This window comes from Bison bison, unplaced genomic scaffold (genome assembly GCF_000754665.1).
Source record: "Bison bison bison isolate TAMUID 2011002044 unplaced genomic scaffold, Bison_UMD1.0 scf7180017864309, whole genome shotgun sequence".
In the NCBI taxonomy this organism is placed as follows: domain Eukaryota; kingdom Metazoa; phylum Chordata; class Mammalia; order Artiodactyla; family Bovidae; genus Bison; species Bison bison.
In genome coordinates, this window is record NW_011494881.1 from 10,212,487 (window position 1) to 10,221,372 (window position 8,886).

At 42.2% G+C, this 8,886-nt stretch overlaps 1 pseudogene; it reads right to left on the reverse strand.

Annotated features, from left to right (window-relative positions):
• Positions 1-280: 280 nt before the first annotated feature.
• LOC104997565 lies at positions 281-1,187 on the reverse strand (annotated as a pseudogene).
• Between the last annotated feature and the right edge of the window lie 7,699 nt (positions 1,188-8,886).

Here is an 8,886-nt window from a genome sequence, read left to right on the forward strand (position 1 = left end):
GGGCTTGGAGAATTTTGAGCATGACTTTACTAGCGTGTGAGATGAGTGCAATTGTGCGGTAGTTTGAGCATTCTTTGGCATTGCCTTTCTTTGGGATTGGAATGAAAACTGACCTTTTCCAGTCCTGTGGCCACTGCTGAGTTTTCCAAATTTGCTGGCATATTGAGTGCAGCACTTTCACAGCATCATCTTTTAAGATTTGAAATAGCTCAATTGGAATTCCTTCACCTCCACTAGCTTTGTTCGTAGGGATGCTTCCTAAGGCCCACTTGACTTCACATTCCAGGGTGTCTGGCTCTAGGTGAGAGTATAGTTGATTTATAATGTTGTGTTAGTTGCAGGTACAGTACAAAGTCACGTGTATATACAGGTTATCACAGAACGTTGTGGAACATAGCCAACTTTAACAAAGCTCCACCTTCAACATTTTTCAGTGATCAGATAGGGATGCAAAATCAGAAATCCTGTCCTTCCCGAAGATCTAACACTGTGTTTTCTTTTTTTTTTTTCGATGCTTTAGTATGGTTTATCAAGCTGTGCCTTAGTACAAACGCTGGGGCTTGCCCATGGTGCTCTTAATGTACAAGGCCCTGATGTTCTGCCAATTTTTCTTGAGCAATGACACCAGGAAGTTGACAGCTAAGTGGATGTTGTACACAGGGTCCTCATCTGTCATCTTCACGTGGCCAACAGCCACTGCCAGACACAGCACCTTCTTCATCTGGAACTTGATCATGGACTTCACTTCATCAACTTTGGCCACCATGTTCTCATTGTGGGTCAGCAAGGAAGGGAACTTGCCAGACTTGTTCAGGCCTGGGCCCAGGATTCGGGGGATCTGCTTGATCAGAGACTCTGAAGCCAAAAAGGCATCATATTTCTTGGCCAGCTTCTTGACCAGTTTCTTATTCTTGTTGAGTTTTTTCAGTGCCTCAATGTCCATGTCGGGGATATCCACAGCCTTGGCCTCATCACCATGCTGCTGGTCCCCCAAGACACACCCGGAGAACTTGGGGCGGGGAGTAGACTTAAGCCTGACGGTGCCCGGGAAGCGTCTGTCCTTCTGAGGGTCATAGTTCTTCAGGCTGATCTGAAGCTCCACTGTCTCCAAAAACTTTCTGCGCTCGTGCTGGTTCCCGCACCGCCTCGTAGAGGGTGTCACGGGATACTTTGCTACTCGTAGTTCCCTACGCTGCAATAACCAGAAAAGAGCCTAACACTGTGTTTTCTAAGTGAGAATTTGGTCTTTGACTCTTTAAGTATGGACAAGTGTCCTAACACAGGTTACAAAGCAGTGGATTAGCTGTTTGGAGAGCAAGGAAATGACAGGAAATTCAATCAGCAATGATGGCACCTCCTTAGTCCAGTAACACTCTGAACCTGTACCATCTATAATAAGTGGTTCTGAGTCTTCTGTGGTATTCCTGTGCCCACCAGTGTCATCCTTCAGCTCAGCCAGAAGACCACTTCCCCCAGTCTTCCTCCCTCTTCTTTCTCTCATGCCACTACCTTTGCTTTGTTGCCAAATCTTAACACAGCAATTGAGACTTGTTGCCTTTCTCCCTCCCTCTTGCCTCCTCTTTCCCCTACTCTCCCCACTCCTTCCCCATCCTTCATCATCTCGCAGTTACAGTGCTCGCCTGGTCATCAGTCCAATATCCCCTTCAGAGTCGTTGCCTTGCCGACTCCTTGTGATATCCACCCTGAATCTTGTCGTCCCTTAGCTGTCACGCTGCTCTCCTGAGCTCCTATTGCACCTACACCTGCTCCCTTCTTTTCTCCCCACATCCCTTCAGTCTGATCTTTCCATCTTTGAGCCCCGTCTTCCTTTTTCAAGAATCGAAACCCCTTTGGATCTTTGACCCTCTCTGTACGGGCATCCTCAGTGTTGTCTTTCCAGCTCTCACCTCTCCATGAGCTCCAGAACTCCCCTGCCATCTGTTTCCCAGATTTAAAACTGCGGCAAAGTTGATCTATTTTATGTATGGTGCATCCTCCTTTGTTAGTAAGTAAGCTCTCAAGGGACATAAATCCATATCCATGTTACTGTTTTAACCTTGGTGCCTAAACTCATGCCTGGAACGTGCTATTGCCTCAATACATATATCTTGAACCAATGGAATGAATGTTAGCTGCAACATTTATTGAGTACTTGTCTTGGAAAGAAAGTATCTCTCTAAGCACTTAAGGTGATTAAGCTTAAATTGAGTGTTGTTTAGTCGCTAAGTTGTGTCTGACTCTTTTTGCAACCCCATGGACTGTAGCCCACCAGTCTCCTCTGTCCATGGGATTTCCCAGGCAAGAATACTGGGTTGCAATTTCCTTCTCCAGGAGATCTTCCTGACCCAGAGATTGAACCCATGTCTCCTGCATTGGCAGGCAGATTCTTTTATCACTGAACCACCAGGGAAGCCCAAGTTTGTTACTTCACAAGGACACGACAGGATCCCCTGAGACTGACACATCATTTGCCCAGTTTTTAAAACCAAGGACTGTAAAGCAAAAAGTCCCTCGGAAAGATTGAGGGCAGAAGGAGAAGATGGCATCAGACGATGAGATGGCTGGATTGCATCACGGATGCAATGGACATGAACTTGGCAAACTTGGGGAGATGCTGAGGGACAAGGAGGCCTGGCATGGTGCAGTTCATGGGTTTGCAAAGAGTTGGACATGACTGGGCAATTGAACAACAAGAACAAAGCAAAAAGAAGGCAACTCTCCTGCTGCTACCGGTGAAAAGACATGACGTGCTTCAACACAGACTGGATAACCAACTCCAGCTTTTAATCACTGAATTTTGCTTGGAGGTCTGTATTTGATTTCTGCCATTTCCTAGCTATAAGAACTTGGCTAAACCTTTTAAGTTATCTGAACTTTTGCTTCCTCATATTAAATTAGTAATATTAAAAGGATACCACCTCTGACTCCACAGTGTTTATGCCAATGTATGTTGTATATTGGTCCTGCCACTAGTACAACTCAACATCAGTGTTATCCCTCAGATAAGGACGGTTCATATTTATGGATAGAATAGATTCTGCTAGGGTCTTGCAGAGCCATAACACAAAACAAAAACAATGAACCACAGGTGTTGAAGTTAAGTGCCACTCTTAAAGGAACCTGTATCCCCACTGCCTTCTTTCATTACTTTTTCCATCCATCTATCCACCAGTCCATCAAATACTTACTGAAGTCCTACCAGTGGTAGGCCTGGGCTAGAGACACAAGGACAAAGGTAAATTCCTTTGGTGTGATGGAGGAGGTGGGTGTCTGCTGGAATCAATGAGATAGTACAGTGAGGAGGGTGCTTTACCACGCAGGTGTGAACCGAGAGCTTTGGGGACCCTGAGAAGCATACATCTCCCTGATTGTGGTGTAAAGGAAAGCTTTATAGAAGGCTTGACACTTGACTGGATTCTAAGTTATTAAGAGCTCTCTGAAGAACTCAGAGTTTCAGGAATAATATGAAAAAAAGAGAGGTCTCACCTATAGCTTATCATCCTATGCTTTTAATGGAATATAACTGAAAGATAGTTGTATAGTCTAAACAAGAAAAATTAGTATTGTTTGGAGTTCTTGGGGGAAGGCCATAGTAGGAGGACCTTGAAAGGGAACTTGAAGGGTTTGAGCTCGGAGAGACCAGAAGAGTTTATTCCTCTGGAATCTCCTCTGATGTCTAAGGTGGGTAACCCTGATTCCTGGCTGACACATGGCTCATCTGGTTGCTCCATCTTTGTGCCCCTTAAAGTCATCACTTAGGTTCACCTGCCATGGGTGCCAGAGAGGGCTCTGTAGGTCACTGCTAAATCATCAGTCTGGAAAATAACTGGGGAGGCATCTGCTCACCAGAATGGGACAGGGGCTGGAAATGGAGTCGTGTTTGGTTTGGAAACTTCAGGTTAATGAAGCAAGGCATGTGTCTGTAGCTAGGCAGCATAGGGAAGAACAGGAGGGTGAAACTTTATAAGCCTGTGGTTCTTTGGCTGTAGATCTGAAATAATCCAAGAAGACATGTATACTCTACCACCTCCCGCTGCTGGGATCCAGGGAAAGTGCAAAGGGCTCCATGTGTCTCTTTGTAACTTCTCTTTGCTGGAGGGAACAGTTGCACATGTTTCCAAGAAACTTGTCTGGAGACCTTCTGGTTTTTCAGGCTGAATAATTTCTGTTCCTTGCTAGACTTCTCAAAGCTTCATCTGAGTTTCAGGGCCAAGGATTGACATAAAGACAGTCCAGAGTCTGAATGAACTTTCACGTGACCTGTTTAAGACCTGTCACAGGGATGTTCTACCCAGAAGAGCTTTAGCTTATCTGGGGAAAGAGAGATAAAGCTGGGTGCTGTCAGTGTTTGAGAAGTAGCTTAGAATGGAGGAAAAAGCTCTAGATCGGGAATAGGAGCCCTAGATTCCAGTTCTGGGGTTTATCTGTGTGACCAAGAATATATTTTGTCCCATATGTTCTGGGCTTCAATTTCTTTTGCAAAATGAGAGTATTAGACTAGTTATTTTTATACCTGTTTCAGTGTAAATAGGAGAAGGAAATGGCAACCCACTCCAGTATTCTTGCCTAGAGAATCCCATGGACAGAGGAGCCCTGGTGGGCTGCTGTCTATGGGGTCGCACAGTTAGACACGACTGAAACGACTTAGCAGCAGCAGCAGCAATGTAAATACTCTCAAGTCTTCTTTGGCAGCTCTCTGTGTACAAGTGTTTCTAAACAGCGTAAGTATGATATCTCCTGCACATTTTTGTCACCATATGCGCAGGCATTCCTGACTCAGCTATGGGCCCCACCTCTGCCATATGCTTCCCACACTTTGTCGGTTGGGCTGTCCTTTATGGCCCATCTCAGTGCAGCATACCACATGTTCTTTAGTGCATGAGGTGACTGACACAGGCTGACTCCGTGTCTTGTTCTATAGGCTGCTTCTTGAGGAATCTTGAATCCAGCAGCAAGCCCCACACTAGCTTTGTTCTGTGGAAGGGGAGGTGGGAGAGCAGGCTTCAGATCAGCTCACACATGCTTTATGAAGTGGTCCTGAGTGGGCCTTGTGAAGCAGCTGTTCTCTGCACCACACTATAGTCTTAAGCCTAGACTTGGATAGCATACTCTCCCTAAACCAAGTCAGATAAACTCTGAGGCTCAGGAAGAAGCACACCGTGTTTGTCCATCCAAATGGCCATAAGGCCTTAGGATGAAGCATTAAACCAATACGGTAGAACTCTAGAAGGCAGAACCGGGACGGAAGCTTCAGAAAGGGGAAGATGTGTGGTTCTCTGAAGTAGTTCCACAATGATGCTTGCTGTGGAGTAGGATATAATTACTAGTGAAATTAGTTTTCTTTTTTCTTTTAATTTTTATTTTATTTTTAAACTTTACAAATTGTATTAGTTTTGCCAAATATCAAAATGAATCCGCCACAGGTATACATGTGTTCCCCATCCTGAACCCTCCTCCCTCCTGCCTCCCCATACCATCCCTCTGGGTCGTCCCAGTGCACTAGCCCCAAGCATCCAGTATCGTGCATCGAACCTGGACTGGCAACTCATTTCATACAAGATATTATACATGTTTCAATGCCATTCTCCCAAATCTTCCCATCCTCTCCCTCTGCAACAGAGTCCATAAGACTGTTCTATACATCAGTGTCTCTTTTGCTGTCTCGTACACAGGGTTATTGTTAGCATCTTTCTAAATTCCATATATATGCGTTAGTATACTGTATTGGTGTTCACACCAGTCAGAATGGCTGCGATCCAAAAGTCTACAAGCAATAAATGCTGGAGAGGGTGTGGAGAAAAGGGAACCCTCTTACACTGTTGGTGGGAATGCAAACTAGTACAGCCACTATGGAGAACAGTGTGGAGATTCCTTAAAAAACTGGTGAAATTAGAATAGCTTTCCCTGTCCCTGTTGGGGTTCTCATGGATATGTATCAATATTTTCAGAGATTTTAAGAGAATAATGCACTTGATTCAAGTCTCAACTCTACCACTTACATGTGGCTATGGCGAGTCATTTAACTTCTCTCAGCTTTATTATCTAAGATAATAAAGAATGTGTTGTGTGCCAGGTTGCATCTTTCACAAGGTAGTAGTGTGATTGAAAGAATATCGTGTTTTTGAAAGTAATTGTAAGCAATATGTTCTTAACTGTTGGTTATGATTTATGACAGGTTAAGGACCACTTGGAGGATGTGCTCAGTACCATGGAACCTGTCAACAATAAAGTTAAAAAAAGAAATTCAATGTATACACAGTTTTGAAGTTCAGCTTCTAGAGGTTCACTTGGCAGATCCACGTGTTAAAGTTTAACAGTCCCTGAGATAGAGATCTAATAATTATAATGATACTTTGACCTCCATGATGGAGGCTACATTTCTATTTTTCTATTCTACCTCTGTATCTCCAGTGATCAGACATGCATCCCATTGGAATATAGTTAGGGCATGATTGACATGGGTGACGTGTGTGTGCGTATGTGTTTGTACTATCCACTCATGACTTTCTATCTTCTAGCAGTTTCCATAAAGTGATTAAGCACTATATATGATGGAAGAGGCACCGTGCACTCAGGGTCATAATGTTTCACTCACTAACGAGCCAGAAAAGGATAATCCCACTGCTGTGTATTCTACTAGCCTGGCTCCCTTCTGCAGGTTAATTTTGGTAATGTGTCATATTTTCTCTGACTCAGAGGGATTAGCTGGGAAAAATACAGATTGTATAAACAATTCGAACTCCCTGGATATGATTTGGTATCCCTGTCTCTTTTCAGTCACAGCAGGGTCACACCTGCTAAATATATATTTTTAAACTAATTCCTTTTAGGTCATTCTTTCTGAACAGCACAGTCATAATAGAGAAATTGTTCTTTCATATCTTTTTTTAAAGCATGTTTCATAGGTGCTCCTCTTCCAGTTTAAAGGGAGAGTTCTAATCACTGTGCTGCCTATTTTGCATTCATTTTTTATTAAATTTGTAAAGTGAGCTATGCAATATATGCAAAAATGCATAAATCATACTGCACAAGTTTATAAGTTATCATAAGCTATCACTATCCAGATAAAAAAGTAGAATACCCTAAGAGACTCCTCTCATGTTCTATTCTGGGCACTAGTCCTTCTTCCTCCTCAAGGGTAGTCAGCATTCAGATGTCTAGTACCATAGATCAGTTTTACTTACTTCTTTATTTTATATAACCAGAAACATATAGAGTATGTATTATTTTTGTTGCTGTTGTTGTTGTCATTCAGTGTTACAGAGTCTTCCATAATATTGGAATCCAGTATAATATTTTTTTCCTTTGCGATTGGTGCTTTTAGAGTCTTGTATAAGCAGTCTTGTCTACTCAAAGGTCATGAAGGTAGTCACCTATGTTATCCTTCAGAAATCTTATATTTTACCATTATACTTAGAGCTATAACATATTTGACACTTTATTTTCATGTATGATGTGAGGTAAGGGGTCAATAATTAATTTTTCATAAATATATCTGAAAAGACCTTTTATTCCTCACTGTTTTGTCATAAATCAAATGTCTGCATATATGTGAGTTTGTTTCTGGACTCTGGTTCCATTCATACACTTGCCTCTTCTGGGTCAGTGCCACAGTCTCTAAAATAGTACAGGTTTATAATAAGGCCTAGTACCTAGGGATATGTCAAGATTATATTGGCAGAGGGTATGTGTATGTGTGGCTGATTCAGTTTGCTGTTCAGCAGAAACTAACAATATTGTAAAGCAACCCCGCACAAAAAAAACGGTTATATTTGCTATTGCATCTTTATACATATTTTGCAATCATTTTGTTTATTTTAATATCAGCAATAACAGTTAAAAACAATTTATGGGATTTTGATTGGGGTTGCTTTGAATCTATAGACTACTTTGTAGAGAATTGGCCTTGGAGTACAGAATGAAGCAGGGCAAAGACTAATAGAGTTTTGCCAAGAGAACACACTGGTCATAGCAAACACCCTCTTCCAACAACACAAGAGAAGACTCTACACATGGACATCACCAGATGGTCAATATAGAAATCAGATTGATTATGTTCTTTGCAGCCAAAAATGGAGAAGCTCTATACAGTCAGCAAAAAAAAAAAAAAAAAAAAAAAAACCAAAAGCTGACTGTGGCTCAGATCATGAACTACTTACTGGCAAATTCGAACTTAAATTGAAGAAAGTAGGGAAAACCACTAGACCATTCAGGTATGACCTAAATCAAATCCATTACGATTATACAGTGGAAGTGACAAATAGATTCAAGGGATTAGATCTGATAGACAGAGTGCCTGAAGAACTATGGACAGAGGTTTGTGACATTGTATAGGAGGCAGTGATCAAGACCATCCCCAAGAAAAAGAAATGCAATAAGACATGTCTGAGGAGGCCTTACAAATAACTGTGGAAAGAAGAGAAGGGAAAGGCAAAGGAGAAAAGGAAAGATATACTCATTTGAATGCAGAGTTCCAAAGAATAGCAAGGAGAGATAAGAAAGCCTTCCTCAGTGACCAGTGCAAAGAAATAAAGGAAAACAATAGAATGGGAAAGACTAGAGATCTCTTCAAGAAAATTAGAGATACCAAGGGAACATTTCATGCAAAGATAGGCACAATAAAGGACAGAAATGATATGGTTCTAACAGAACCAGAAGATATTAAGAAAAAGTGGCAAGAATACACAGAAGAACTATACAAAAAAGATCTTCATGACCCAGATAACCATGATGGTGTGATCACTCACCTAGAGCCAGACATCCTGGAATGAGAAGTCAAGTGGGCCGTAGGAGGCATCACTCCAAACAAAGCTAGTGGAGGGGATGGAATTCCAGTTGAGCTCTTTCAAATCCTGAAAGATGATGCTGTGAAAGTGCTGCACTCAA